At 41.5% G+C, this 15,835-nt stretch overlaps 1 pseudogene; it reads right to left on the bottom strand.

The window, feature by feature from the left end:
- Positions 1-4,726: 4,726 nt before the first annotated feature.
- LOC114009338 (small nuclear ribonucleoprotein G pseudogene) lies at positions 4,727-4,994 on the bottom strand (annotated as a pseudogene).
- Positions 4,995-15,835: the final 10,841 nt, after the last annotated feature.

The raw sequence follows: 15,835 nt of genomic DNA, 5'->3' as shown, positions 1-15,835 counted from the left end.
CCCCCCAGCCGTGAAAGGACAGGCCCCCCCCCCCTTTGCTCATCACCTCTAATATCCCGTGAGCCAGGAAATGGTAAACATGAGCCGGCTTCAAAAAGTTCATGGAAAGCACACATTATGAAAAAAAATGATACATGGATTTCAAACTTTCTTTGCATCTAAAAAACCCTCATACTTTAATTCCACTTTTCTATAAAACTTTTTAGAGTCTTCTTGTATGCCTGTCATTCTCCAGAGCGTGCCTTGTACCTGGCAATACGCTGATGGTACAGTTATGAGTTGACTAGATTAGTATTTCGCCACCTCCAGAATGGAACAACTTTCCCATCCAGAGTCTCCCTCGGAAGAGAATGACAATATCAAACTTTTTTCCCTGTTCCCTTTTACTTTAAGAACCTGCTGGCTCTGGGGGAATTTATAATGGAAGAAGGAAGAAGGGAAATCCACATGTCACTCTCTTAAGACTCTTTTCTAGAACAAGCAAGGCATTTCTTATTTTTTCAGGGGTTTTCTTCTCCTCCCCTTGCCGCCTCCCGGGGTGGGATTTCAGGAAGTACTGTAAATTCTTTGAAAAGATGCAGTCAGGAGGTAAACAATACCCGCTTCACAACAGAGGGGGGCCCAAAGCCAGGCTTTGAAATTAAAATACATTTTTTTAGGTGTCTGAAGAGGGAGGGTGGCTGGCAGTGAAAGACAAGCACGTCCCGTTCTTAAATGCAGACACACTGTTCTCTGTGATAGGGAGTCAGTTTGTGTTCAGAAGCAGAAAGGAGGGAGCGGGCTTCATATTTGTTTGCAAACCGTTCTAGGTAAGGAGCCCTTGGTTTACAAGATCTGGCTTCCGATGCTCGGCCTTAATTGGACTTCTGGAAAGCAACAATGCATCAGTAGAAGAGATTATCACTGGCCTTAATAAGCTGTTGTTGGCTTTCATAACAGCCACAGTCGAAAACGAGCAGGCACACCGAGCCCAGAGACAATCTTACCAATTGCCTGGAGCAAGGATTAAAGAGACAAGGATCCGAAGGAGAGAAAGAAGGAGTGGGGAGGGGGCTAAGAAACGGGGGCTAATGTAAAATCGTTTCCATATTAACCTTCTTCCCTTCTGACAATGGTCAAGTTCTGATTCAAAATACAAATTATCTCCAATTACTTCAAAAGAGGCAGTCAGAGAGCTGTCATTTAACCTTCACCATCTGTTTGTCTCAAAAGAAAGCTGTACAGCCTGCCACGTTGACCTCAACTTTCCCTCCCAGCTCTGGACGGGCACCAAAGACGAGGCTTATTGTTCTCTGGAGAAAACCTATTGAGGGGTTGGGGGGGGGCAGATTTAAAGAAAGGAAAGATGCCACGTGGGGACCACAGGAAGGAGCTCTGGAAGGTGACTTGACTCAAACTGGGTTTGTGTCTAGTGTTGAGTGGGTGGGCTTCCTCACCCTCTTGACCCTGCTTGCTGAACACGCTCCACTGAGGGTTTGTTTTAAAATAAGATGGGTTTTAAGAAGGCCTCGGTGAACTGAAATAGTTGATGCCTCGAGCTGGACAGGATGAACTGGGGCTCATAGCAAGGCTGACCCTTTTGCCTGGTCAGCTGTAGCAAGAGGCCAACCAGTGGGAATGCAGAAGTGGCAGAGCTGCCCAGAAGGTAGAGCACCCGTGAACAGAAGCTGCCTGACACAATTAAAGCAGCAGGACTGTAAGGGTGGAGGAATGGGGCTTTGGGAAAAGAAAGACTCTGTTAGCACTACACTGTCTGTTGGACCACTGGATGCTCTGGAACAAACAAAAACAAACATCTACCTGCTGTATGAAAAACCCAAGGCCACACCATTCAGGATGGCCAGCTGGAGACCATAGCCATTGTGGAGTCTCTCAGTGCAGATACAACAGCTCAGGCTGCATCAAGCCAATTACAATGAAGAAACCAAATTTCTCCATCGCCAGCAGCCCTTCATGGGCTCTCCTTCCTTTGAGAACTTAACAGAGGTAAAGGAGAACACCAATTTATGAAGATGTCCCAGAACAAGACCAAAAGGACGAGCAGGGAGAATGGCTTCCTAGCAGGCCCTGGTGAAATAATGGGGTGCAAATTTCTAAGTGCCTTGCATTTTATGGGAGGTTTCTAATGTTCCTACCCAGGTACATTATATTATTTCCACTACCTCTGATCTTTATTTTCCATTTTACAGCCCACTCAATAACACGTTTCTTCAAGAGAGAAGGAGAGAAAACAGACCCCCTATAAATGAGGACAACTTTGACTCATAAACAGTTGGTGTGCTCAGAGAGCACAGGCACCTGGAACATTCTAAAGGAAAGTACCTCCAAATACCAGCACCATGCAGTGGTAGAGCAATTCTTTCCCTTGTCAAACAGTATTGAGGCTTGAGGGTTTTTTTTTTAACTACAGTGCCTGGTGTAACTGCCAAGGTCTCTTATTTCTCATTGCAAAAGCAGATGGAGGACAAGTTGATTAAATGCCGAAAGCAGCAGTGTTGTTAATACCGAGTACCCACATGGCAATGGTGGGTGTTAGGACAAGCTGGTGGCTGGAGGGACCTCTGGTAAGAATAGACTCTCGGTTTCTCAGCATTCCTCATCCCAATGCATGCATAAACAGAAGAGAAAGCCTCTACTTTAATTTTCCTCCTCTTCCCTCTCTGTCTCTTACCTCTGTCTCCTACCTCTGCTCCCTATTTCCAAATACAAGTTGAGAGTTCAAGTGGCAGTTTGCAGATGGATGCTGAATCGAGCCGATGCAAAAAGCCCTGTGAAACGGGGCTTAGATGAAATTACCCTCCTTAAGATCTCTCAGCTCTATGCGCCCATTCCAAGTTCAGCTTTGGAGAACGTGAACCATCTAATGAGCTGTCAGAAGAGTGAACAATGGAAATGAATGTGCACATTGCTTCTCTCGGATGTAGATGGTGCATCTAACTTAGGCAGCTGCAACTGACTGGCACCTTCCCTCTGTCCAGGCTTCCTGGCTGGCCAGGACAAATGCACCATGTTTGAAACCAACATACGAGTATAAAGAAAACACAGCAGAACTTCTAGAAATAAGGAGGTCTTTGGCAGGCTCTGGCCTCTGCCGTCCCCCTCTCTGCCATCATCCCTTCCATGGTAAGGGATACAGGGATGGTGAGAAAACCACTAAGAAGCAGCATCTGGATCCGATTAATTAACTAGCTGGAGCATCTGCAAACTTGTCAGGCCTGAGCCCCTGACAAAGTCCTGTGAGCAGGTTTGTGCTCAGGAAGGGAACCGGCTGATAGGTTTCATAAGACAAATATTATCTGTTCTTCTTCCAGGATGCTTGTTATTAAAAGCTGGATTTAATAGAAGAATTAAAAGGCCTTGTTTCACTTGACATTTCATCCACTAAAGACCTGAGGGGGGAGAAAAAAAACACCCAGTGCCATGACAATCAGGAGCTTGTCTGTCAAGTTTCTTCTGTGTTTTGCCTGCATTGTTTTCCACTGACTGGTTTCTTTCTTTGCACCAAATGTTAAGTAAGTCGCAAAATGCTGATGATTCCCCAATTACAGGAATCTTTCTGAATTCTGTTTCAGGGCTACAGATGTGCAAACGATTTAGAGTTTATTATCTTGAAGTAAATATCATGCTAGAAATCAAACTCCCTTCCCACCCCCTCCTACATACAGGTAGCAGAGGAAATTAAAACAGAACCCATTATTAGGCTCTGATCAGTGTTTGGACTGGCACAAAGTCCCTTCAAAGCTCACTGATGTTTTGTCCTAAGGACACTGACAAGGTTGATTTGTTTAAACGCTTTTGGAATGCTGAGATTCCCACTGATTTCGTGCTTGTTCTCTACACTTACGGCCCTCCTGTTCTGTTCTTACCCTACCCCATCAAGCCAGTACTTCGTGAAGCCTGAATCATCATCACTATCATGTTAAGTGCTAGGCAGTTTGGAGTGGATCCAGGTCAGAATGATAAAATCCCTGAGGACTTCCAGGTATTAAGGAAGCGAGGCTGGTGGTGTTTCCGCAGGAGTCTCTGAGCTCTGTTTGGGTGGGTCTGCAGCACATGGCGCTCCTAAGTCCTACCTGCAATCTGAAGGTGAGGTCTCTACACCTGAAAGAAGGGTGGATGATAGACTGGGGGTCTGTGATAGGACCTCTGAAATTTCACTGGTCACTCGCTTCTATTTCATAGTTTATCAGGTCAGAGACAGGCTGAGTTAAGAAACTCCATGAAATTGGGAGGTGGTATTCTGTTCTTATTTAAAAGACAAAGAGCCCAGCCTTGGTGGTGCAGGTGGTAGAACACTGCTGTGAAATACTGGAGCATTATGGAAAAGGCCTGGGCTTTAGATCCCAGGTCCAACCTGAATCCGCCAGGCTTGTCTCTGGTCCTGGCTGGTTGGAAGGCTAGAGAGAGAATCACAGTGTGGCAAGACCCTGACAGGGGTTAGGATCTTGTCCTCATCTAAAATGAGTAAATAAATAAATAAAGTTTAAAACATATAAAAGAGATCTTGGGAAGGTTTAACTAACTACATAAAACCCTTAGAAAAAAAGAGAAAATACAATCTAAGTCACTCTCTAATTAGTGCTGCCAGACAACTTACAGGAAAGCATACAGGATGTATTATAAACACAGATAACATCTTTTTTTTTTAAAGTTTACTTAACAAAAAGTTTATTATGAAAACGTACATGACCTGATTTTGACACCACCGTAAAACAGGCCCGTTGACGAGGGGACATGGGTTTTTCTGTTGGACAGCCATTATTTACACTCGTTCCAAGGCTTCTAACATGATGATACTATTTCCTCGTATTACCACCACTCCAGTGCTGTCCTGTTGCCCACTAGTTGCCATCTCCACACATTCATCTATCACAAGATTCATAAATGGATCAAATCCCCGCAATATTCCTTGGACTTGTCTGCCGCCATTTAATTTCAATGATAATTCCTTGTCCATAATTTTTTTTCAATTCGGGAGGGTGAGTTTTGCTCATGGTACCAACTGAGGCAGGCTCAGAGAAGCCTTTGAATGGAATTCTCAGCTTCCTCACATTCCCAGGTCCGGTGCTTTGCATCTCCACAAGTGACATCTTAAAATATTGAGTGGAGCCAGTATGTGGCACGGTAGTTAAGGTGGCTGGAGTCCACATGGCAACTGCGGGATTTGAGTGTGGGACCCAGCTTGAGAAACACGGCAGGTGTTTGTGTGCGTGCCCAAAAATCCTAAAAGAAGGGAGAAATGGAGGAGGAGGGATTGTGGCCAGGCCCCATGGGGGATGTTTTCTTGCTTTTTCTGGTGCCCTCTGGCAAAAAAAAAAAAAAAAAAAAAAATGGATAAGTCCCATATTTGGGACAAGCTTATACAGAAATCACTAGTGGGTTATCTGAAATTCAAAATTCTCTGAGAATCCTGTGGTTTTTATTTGCTTAATCTGGCAAAACCTATGCCAGATTCAAGCCAATTTGATTTTCAGAGGCTGGAAACTAGAGTTCTAGAATATTCTATAGGCAAGACCTCAGGTAGGTAATATATTTTGGTTTCCATACACAAGCAGAAGAGAATGATTCATTATAAATGACTTGTTAGAAGCATTAAGGTCATTCTTTATGAAACATCAAAATTTTCAAATTCCTTTCCATAAAAGCTCAATTTTACCACCTTTACTATATATACAATTACCTACATGTCCAAAAATAAAAGAACTGTTTCTAACTAGAAGGCCTTAGAAAAAATAGATATATAGTAAGTGCTATGCTTACATATAAAAATTAATTAGAGGGACCAGCAGATGGTATAATGGTTATATTGTTGGACTCCCACATAGTCAACCACAGTTTGAGTCCCGGACCCGAGGGCTTGAAACACAGTGGACACATGTTTGTGAGTGCCCAAGATCCTAAAAGGAGAATAGAGAAGGAATCGTGGATGGCCATCCCCTCTATATTAATTAGCTTAAACACTTAAAAATAATTTCCTTTAGTTAGAAATGCCCTATCATATTTTGTCATAGTTCATATTTAGAAAATCAGTGCAAAGATAGTAAAAATCTAAAATTTCTCCTAACCAGGTCAAATGATCACAAATTTGGAACTTAACAAATTCAAAATATTCAAAGTTCACCATCCTTCTATCTTTTTGTTTTTTGAGAGAGTTTTAGTATAGGGCATGTGTGCTCACCAGAGAGAGAGAGAGAGAGAATGAAAAATAACCCCCAGGGCAGGGAGGGGGGATGGCCATGGCACAATCCCTTCTCTTCCGTTCTCCTTTTGGGATTTTGGGCATGCACGCACATGTGCCTGGCATGAGTTTTAAGTTGCTGGGTCTGGGACTCGAACTGTAGTTGACTACATAGGAGTCCAGCAACATGACCATTATAACATCTGCTGGTCCCTCATTGTTCTATATTACTCAAGACAACTTACCCCTCCCTCCCCACAGCAAGCAATTTCTTTTTCTTTTCCTTCCATATTATAATAACATCACATTGCCTACAATAGGCTTATAACTGACAAGGAAATAAAACTACGAAGTTCTACAAGACTAAAATGAATCAAAAGTCGATGTGAATTGTTCTAGGCATTCACAGCTTATTTGATCCCTCTTTGTGGGGATCAGGAGGATGACCTGTGTTGTGTGGATCTCTTTTGGACCCTGGAGCAGGTTTACACTTCAACTCTGAAAAATAAAAATCCTGAATGTACCCAGGTTCCTCACTTGGGAACACAGTACCTAAATAAATACTTTTAAAAATAAAATAAAATAAAAAAGCAAGTTAAAATCTGTACAGCAACTCTTTTGATAAGTGTGGACACATTTTAAGGTACCAAATGGGATATGGCCATTAACATTCTTCTTCAAAGTCGGCCTGTTCAAAGACAGGCAGCAGCTAAAACTCTGCTGAAACAGAATATTCAGGACTTGGGAACCATATTTTAGATCCGAATATTTCTTAGGATCTGCCAAGATAGCACCTGTCTTAGGAATTTCTCTGATAGCCACTAAAATGTTATAGGGAGAAGGCTATGCTCTGCTGTCTGAGCTGCAAAGGACCATGATGAGCAAGAGACTATGAGAAGTGTCTCTGTTCTCTTGTCTCACCAAAGAAGACAGAGAAGATGTCCCCCTTTTAAAAGATGGCTTTAAAATGACAAGGAGTGGGTCAAAAGACAACCAATAAAATTATTTGAAAAGTTAACAAAAAAATGGACTACAGGCAAATCAAATGCTCCTATGTTTTTAAAAGCCTTTCTATGAAACTGGTCCTATTTATTAGTGGTGAAACACAAACCATGTTATCAAGAATCTTAAGGAAATGGATTGCTGTTAAGTGATACTTCAGAATCCACCCCCTAGCAAAGCCACTGTACCATTACAGGAAGATAAGCAGAAAATCCTTGCCTCCAATACAGAAGATCTTAGCTTGAAATACTATAAACCATTCAGTTGCAGTTCTAATGCCAGTGATTCAAAATATTACTCTGGAAAATTTTAGTTAACCAGTGGTATCCTGAGTCTTTACAAATGAAGACAAAAACTAAGATTTGGTGGATGGAAAAGATGTTAAGAAGGGTGATTAGCCTCTAAATGTGTAGTCTTAAAAGTCCCATTTTCACATGCATTAATATCCCACAGGATGAGGTACTATATTAGGGGTTGTGATTGGTTCCTGCCTATCTCTATGTTGAATGAAACAGCAATAATCAAAGTGTAATATCATTCCCTACCCTCCTACCCTCCATGATGCTATCCTCTCCCCCCGACCTTCTACCCATCGAAATGTAGAAGGCAATGGATAGCCACTAGGAATAGTTCGTGCTTGGGTTCTTCGGATGTTTTGTTTTTGAACCCTAGGATCCTATTTTTTTAAGAGCTCAAAAAAAAAAAAAAAAAGATATAGACACTATTCATAAAGAACTTGTAGTCAAGGAGGAAAGACAAAATACTGATCAGGGAGGGAACCAGCAGTTGGTGTAATGGCTATGTCACTGGACTCCCACGTAGTCGACCGCAGTTCGCATCCCGGACCTGGTGGCTTAAAACTCACGCTGGGCGCGTGTGCGTGCGTGCCCAAGATTCCAAGAGGAGAATGGAGGAGAAAGGATGGCGGCGTGACCATGCCCCCGGGGGGGTGATTTCTCGCTTTCTGTCTCTATGTCTCTGTCTGTCTGGCAAGCGCATGCGCCCTATAGCGAAAACCTCTCCTCAAAAAAAAAAAAAAAAAAAAAAATACTGATCAGGGAAATTATATAAACTATGTCAGATGAAGGCCACTAAATGAAATCTTTAGGTGATGCAAAGCATTTCTCTAGAATTGTTTATAGTAGGAAATTCTTCAGAATTTGTTTATAATAAAGAAAGAAATGAATAAGGTTATTCAAAATGGCTTCAATTATAACCAAAGCAAGACATATATATTGAGATAGGCCAAAGACTAACATATCCTGCTTGTAAATCAGAGCATGGTTTTGAACTGAGATGAGGGTGAAGCAAGCATGTACTTCCTATTTTGTCACAAGTACCTATCTAGGATTCTAGAACATCTGTGACTTTTGGGTTGGGTTTAACCTCCCCTTATCCCAAATCTATAGGAAATAAACTTGGCTATGTATTGTGATCTCTCTCCTTACCTTCTATAATAACCCCAGCTTCCCAGGACCAAGGGTGTGGTACCTCCAGGCCTTCTGAGCCACAGCCTCCCCCCCATTCAATGGTCCAACCCATATCCTGGTTTATCCCTCCCAAGATGATAGCCCCCACCTCTACTTTGTGACCACCAGCACTTGGATCCAACCCCTGAAGATGGGACTCACTTCCTCTACCCTCAAATTGTGTTGAGAATCCTGCCAAGATTTGAGTTCCAATGTCACTATATCAGTTTACAGATTTCCTACCACCTCAAGGCTCTGGACCTACTACTTCCTCTTTCCTATCCATTTGCATTCATTCCCTACCCCAAGTAGTTCAAATTTAATACAATCGAGGGCATGGATCAGACCCAGTACACCACTGTATTGTATAATCGAGCCCTTTGGCCGGCCCCTGACATCAGACTTTGAACGGCCTTGGTTTTTTGTCTTATCCTCCTTTTTTTTTTTTTTTTTTTTTTTTGACTTCCCATACTTCTATGCCTAATGGTCAAGTCTGCTTGTCTGCTCAGGTGATTAAAATTAAATAGTAGTTTTACCAAATCATTGTCATCTCCACATTATGGTCTTTAGTGCTGATAGCTAAGTGATTTATTTAATTGTGAGATGACTCTTTGGACTCTTAGGGGAAAAATGCTGGGCTTGATCGGTTTTCACATACCTCTTAGTTGCCATGCTTTCTGATGAGTATGGAACATCTATGGTCCAACATTTGTATCTGATTCTAATTCTAAGGGAGTAGTGAGAGCTCTAAATAATTTATTAAATTTTACTCTTTTGTTTTTTATATTGATGGTATTAGAAATAAAATGCCAATGAATTCTTCAGTGGCTTCTGGTCCATTTTGTGATACAAAATTCTAAAACACACAAGTAGTAACTTGAACACAAGGTGGTGCTAAGGGGTAAAAAATTAACTGTGGGTCCTCTTCCCCAAAGGCTACCTCAAGTACTCAAGGTATTTAGGGCACTCACTAGTTTATAAATCATTTTCACACATATCATCTGGTTTATTGCTCAGAAGTCAGGGAAGAAATAAGTTAGCCCCATTTTTTTTTTTTTTTTTTATAGATAAACAAGGTGTCCATGGGACTTGTCCAAGATCACACAGTCCAATCTAGGTCTCGTCTCCTTCCAAATCTAGGTTTAGTGGTCATTTTTACTCTATTATACAGGTGAATTCCTTCTTTATGTTAAAAAATAAAAATCTCAATTGGTCTTTCACCAACAGCTGCCAAGCTTGAAAGTTCAGAATTCACTAATGCAGCTTTCAATGCATGACTAACATATGTCACTAGATCAGAGGAATGGAGGGGACTTCATGAACCTCTCTGCATTCTCAATAGTCTTTGGTCAAACAGTAGGATATAAACAGTAATTCTTAATTATTAACGAATTATTTTTTGGTCCCCAGAAGAAAAACACAGCTCTTGAGATATTTGGATTTGTGTCTTCTTGGGTACAAGGCCCTTTATCTAAGCTTCCTGCTCAATCCAGAGCCATGGAAAGGCTGGATGAGGCCTAGCCTGAGGGTCCCAGAGTACCCTCTCTTGTAGCAGCCTTTTCACTCCCTCCTAAAGGAGCTGAGGAACATTTTGGCATGTCTGAGGGCCATGGGCCTGCTAATGGCCTCACAGCCATGTGTCATACAAGTCAGAATGAGAGGTCTCTGGAAATGGCAAATGAAAATAAGATTTATTTCCTGTTTTGATTATTCCCTATTAGCTTTAAACTACTCAAAATGGTTGCTTATTCTAGGTGTATTCATTTTTAAGAGCTACTATAAATTACCTCATACTTGGCCTAAAACAATAGAAAGGATCGTTGTATAGTTCTGGAAGCCAGAAGTCCAAAATCCAGACAATAGAGTGGTTGGTTTCTTCTGGAGGCTCTGAGGCAGAATCCACCCCATTTCCTGGCTTCTGGTGTCTCCAGAAATCCTTGGCATTCCTTGACTAGGCTCAACACTTCAACCCCTAACTGTCTTGACATGAATTTCTTCTGTCTCTGTGTGTTACAAATTGCCCTTTTTTCTTATAAGGACACTAGACACTGGATATAACACCCATCCTAAATCCAAGATGGTTTCATCTTGATATACTTAACTGATTACATCTGCAAAGACCATATTTCCAAATAATGCTACATTCTGAGATTCCCAGAGGACATAAGTTTTGGAGGGACACTACTCAATTCCAAGCACTCTAAGCACACACAACTTTTCTTCCTTTGAACTAATTCTCCATGTTAAGGTGAAGCCCAAGTTCTCTTGTGCTGCACTCAGAGAAGATGAAGAACTGTCATTATCATTCCTATTAAGAGTCCCTCTTTTACCTTCCTTTACCTTCCTATGCACACTCTGCAGGGCCTTCCTCTTCTGGGATCAAACCAATCATCTTCACCTGCCTTTTTATCTATCTATCTATCTATCTATCTATCTATCTATCTATCTATCTATTTTAATTTGCTAGAAGGTGTGTACACTCACCAGAGAGAAACAGCAAGAGGGAAGGAGAAAGAGAGAGAGTGTGTGAGTTCTCCCATGGGGGATGGTCATGCCACAATCTCTTCTCCTCCATCCTCCTTTCAGATTTTGGGCACACAAGCACATGCACTCTGCATATTTTTCAAGTCACCTGGTCTGGGACTTGAACTATGCAGCTGACCATGTGGAATCCAGCACCTTAACCACCATGTCACTGGTTGGCCCCACCTGCATTGTCTCTAAACAGAACATTCCTATTTGTCAAAATCATTCCATGAACTCAATATCCAATGTCTTCTCTTTCCTCAGATCCCACAATACATATCCAACTACCATGTGAAGATGGGAAATCTCCTTAAAGCCGGCAAGGACATGGATAGGCTTCATCTGTTTGTTTCGTTCCATTTCAAGGCAGGGTTTTGTCTGCGTATCTTCTAGCCTAAGAGTCCTTTTAATTAAGACGTGACTCACAAATCATTTTCATGGCAACAGGCTGCCGTGTCGTATGCCCTAGACTTTTTCAGTAACGAGCCTTGAACAAAATAAAATCTTTGTTTGGGTGAGAAATGCTAATTGAAAGATTCTTTTTTGTGTTTGTTTCAAAAGGACACTGAATATAAACCAATGTACTAAGCAAAATGCAGATGATGCCTCCTCTTTCATCTGCTGTTCCTTCAAACAGAAAACAAAACATCACCCCAACCAAACCAATTGTTCTGGCAAGGAAAAGAAATAGCCTCAATATGAATGTTCTCAATAAAGTTGATAAGGAAGGGGGTGGGGAGGTAAATGCTCTAAAACCCATTCAAAGCACCGAGAAAATAATCAGTTTGGTTTCTCTAGGTAGCTGGAGGACAGTGTCTCACTAGCCTCCTTCCTTCTCTCTCTCTCTCTCTTTTTTTTTAGTTACCAAATTTCTTTGTTTTCTCAGAAAAATGTGACTTTACAGTGCTGGCCCCATAGCATCGTGGTTAAGCCACAATGAGAGAGCCAGATCCCACATTGCTGGCCATGATTCAAATATCGTCCCTGGTTGCTTGAAAATCATGCTGGGTATGTGTGCATGTGTGGCCCAAATCCTGATGGGATGGAAGAAGGAGGATTGTAGCATGATCATGCTCCATTGGAGATGTTTTTTCTCTCTTTTTCTGGCAATAATTAAAAAAAAAGTAAGGGCCAGTCTCAATAACCCAGAGATTAAGGAAGCCAGATCTCACGTGGCTGAATATGCTTTGAATCCAAACCAATTGTTCTGGCAAGGAAAAGAAATAGCCTCAATATGAATGTTCTCAATAAAGTTGATAAGGAAGGGGGTGGGGAGGTAAATGCTCTAAAACCCATTCAAAGCACCGAGAAAATAATCAGTTTGGTTTCTCTAGGTAGCTGGAGGACAGTGTCTCACTAGCCTCCTTCCTTCTCTCTCTCTCTCTCTTTTTTTTTAGTTACCAAATTTCTTTGTTTTCTCAGAAAAATGTGACTTTACAGTGCTGGCCCCATAGCATCGTGGTTAAGCCACAATGAGAGAGCCAGATCCCACATTGCCGGCCATGATTCAAATATCGTCCCTGGTTGCTTGAAAATCATGCTGGGTATGTGTGCATGTGTGGCCCAAATCCTGATGGGATGGAAGAAGGAGGATTGTAGCATGATCATGCTCCATTGGAGATGTTTTTTCTCTCTTTTTCTGGCAATAATTAAAAAAAAAGTAAGGGCCAGTCTCAATAACCCAGAGATTAAGGAAGCCAGATCTCACGTGGCTGAATATGCTTTGAATCCTAACCCCAGAGACTTGAAAAACATGCTGTGTGCATTTTGTTGTATATTCAAAATCCCAACAAGATGGAAAAATGGAGGAGAAGGGATTGCAGAGTGACCATGCCCTCTGGTGGGGTGTTTTCTCCCTTTCCTCCTCTCTTTCTCCCCATCTCTGTCTCTCTGTCTGTCTCTAGCAAACATATATGCCCTCTGGCAATGAAAGAAAAAGAAAAATGACTTTATAATTATTAAACTACTATTGAGTACTTAAGTGAGCAAAATCCAAAGTGTGGGGCTTTTTCCTTAGATATTTTTTTCTACTTTCCAGAAAAGGGTTTTGAGAGAATATTTTTGTTAAAGTCTTTGTGGGTATTTAGTCTTTCCATTTATAACATCCCCCTAAATAAGGCTACTCCAGGAAATCTGCCTTGCATTAGCATACCTGCTGGGCTGGGCATGTATTTCTCCAAATGGGACACCTCATTTGCCAAATGGACCTGAGCTCAAGATTACCTGCCTCTTTGGAGTGCTTACACCTGGTTTTCATCAATCTGCATGGGACTTGATGGATTTTCTAAGTTCTATCTTCCTCCCCACCCACCCCTCATTGGACAGGAAAGAAGGCAAAGAGAGAAGAGAGGGTAAGTACATGTGAGTCCTGCTCACTAGGGTTGTCCCCAGACTGAGGCATGAGATAACCCTTTCTAGGCACAGGACTAGGCTGGCTCCAGGGTTTAAGGGTCCTGTTCTCTTGCAAATTTCTTTGGTGCTGAAATCTATCAAAGGAATCTCAAAACAAATTACATGGTAAATTACTGTCTCCCGCGCTGGCCTCCTCTCTCTGCCCCACTGTTTGGCTCAACAGCCAGCCAGCCGTGGGTGGGTGAGCTGCCGGTGGAAAGCCTACTAGATAAGCAGATTACAGAATGTCATGTGCCTCAGGCGACTCAACTTCACAGCCAACTTCTCCAGCCTAGGCGGTTCGTCTGATTCATGTGGGTCACAGGCTGTTTCAATTAATGCCCCTCTAATGACTAAAGTTTGTGCCCTGATGTGGAAGGGTAAGTAGGAAGGAGTCAGGCCAGGGGCCTGAAGCAGATGTGTTTTTCCCCAGCCTCTCAGAATACTCTCCCCCAAGCAGACTTAGGAGGAGGAGAAAATGGACTGAGAAGAATACAGAATTCCTTTCAAACAGAAACCTTTTATGTCACTCTCCTGTGTTACCAATGCAATTCTGTGAGTCTTTAGTGGCCTGTGGATCCTAGGATAGTGAATAACAAGCCTTGCTATGAAAACAGAATGCAGAAAACAAATTAGCATTTGGAAAATAAAAAGCTGGCTTTTAATCCTATTAAGATCATGGCCGCTTTTTTTTCCCTCCCCCCCTCCTAAAAACTCTGAAAGAGATACTGATGTTCCCATTAACATAAATGCTGAAATCAGCATTTCCTTTGAAAGAAGTTGTTAATATTTGGAAATGGTCGGATTTCCAATCCAAGCTTTGATTGTTATTCTATACTAGCCAGCAAGTGCCAAGGTCACAGGGAGATTCACCTGCAGACTGAGCTAAATGAATCCACTCGGCCACAATGCATGTATAATTTAACATTCTCCTCTCGAGTACTTCCATGCATTCCTAAAAAATATTTTATTACAATAACAAATTGGTTTCAAAATCATGCATTATGTATTCTGAAATTAGGTCTGCCAGTGAAACCTGTATGTACAAACATACACACTCCTAGGCGAGTCTGGAAGAGCACACAAATGCTGGTGGATGCTGGGATGGAGCTTGAGAACAGTTAATTCCACGAGGACCCCATTGTCTTGTCTTTATTATCTTAATCTGAGTATTTGGAAAGAAGAAGAGCAAATTGATCAACTGCTGCAAACCGCGGTCACCCATTTTCCTTGAGCTGCCTCCTGAGAAGGCAGAGTGTGCTATTGGGTAGAAGTATCTGGTATCCTAAAAATAGGCTTGCCAGGCAGTCTTCCAAGCTTTTCTTAAAAAACAATTATTCCTTGAATATTGAAAGTCTCCTCTTCCTGTGATCTGACACTTTCCAAGTATATATTTTACAGGAACTGGACTTTAACAAAGCTTCTTTGAAACATTAAAGATAAAGATATCAAAGCCATCCTCACAGATTTGTGTTAAGAAATGCACGTGTCCTGCCATAGGCTTTCATCATCGAGTTATCCAAAAAAGTTAACATATTCAGAAAAGTCCTCAGGATTCCCATCACAAATACAACCCCGAACGCTGTTTCCCTAACAGATGCTTATTCTGCTTTGCAACTTTCATGGGAAGTTAAACACACATTGATTTAGCATTCCTTCACAAAATAGTATGGTGTTCTCGTGCTTCATCAGCACGTCTCTTACAAGGCCTGTTTATGAATATTTAGGGTAAAAATGCTTTTCTGATGACTTCCAATGTTTTTCTCTATTTTAAAACTTTATATCATACCAAACAGCATTTGTGAATTTTAAGAGGGCTAGTTTTCCCAAATAAATGGAGAGTTCCCCGACACACAAGGTATTTGATCTTACAAGTGGGAGAAAGAAATCTAGTTGAGTTTTTCTCTCTGAGACGTTTCTTAGGCATACTCTTGATCTCTCTATATCAAAAGAAAAAAAAATCTAGTTTATTTCAATAGGGGATTTGTTTTTCATTAACTTGCAAGCTAAACATCATTGGCATGTTTCTATTGGTCTACCCACTTGCTGAATAAAACAATAGAATCCCTAAGAGAGCCACTGATAAATCTCTTTAAATTAAAATCAGTCTAATTTTTATTATAAGACCAACATCATGATAGGCTTTGTATTTTTGAGGCAATGCCCAGACCTAAAAAGTTTAATTCCCTGACAAGAGCTTTTAATAAAGACAAATCAGGAATAAAATTAGAGGCTGCAAACTTTCCTTCTCAAAAAGAAAGAAAGAAAA

This window comes from Tupaia chinensis, unplaced genomic scaffold, assembly GCF_000334495.1.
Source record: "Tupaia chinensis unplaced genomic scaffold, TupChi_1.0 Scaffold000523_1, whole genome shotgun sequence".
Classification (NCBI taxonomy): Eukaryota; Metazoa; Chordata; class Mammalia; order Scandentia; family Tupaiidae; genus Tupaia; species Tupaia belangeri.
The sequence above is the reverse complement of the archived record's forward strand: the minus strand, read 5'-3'. Positions and strand labels throughout refer to the sequence as shown.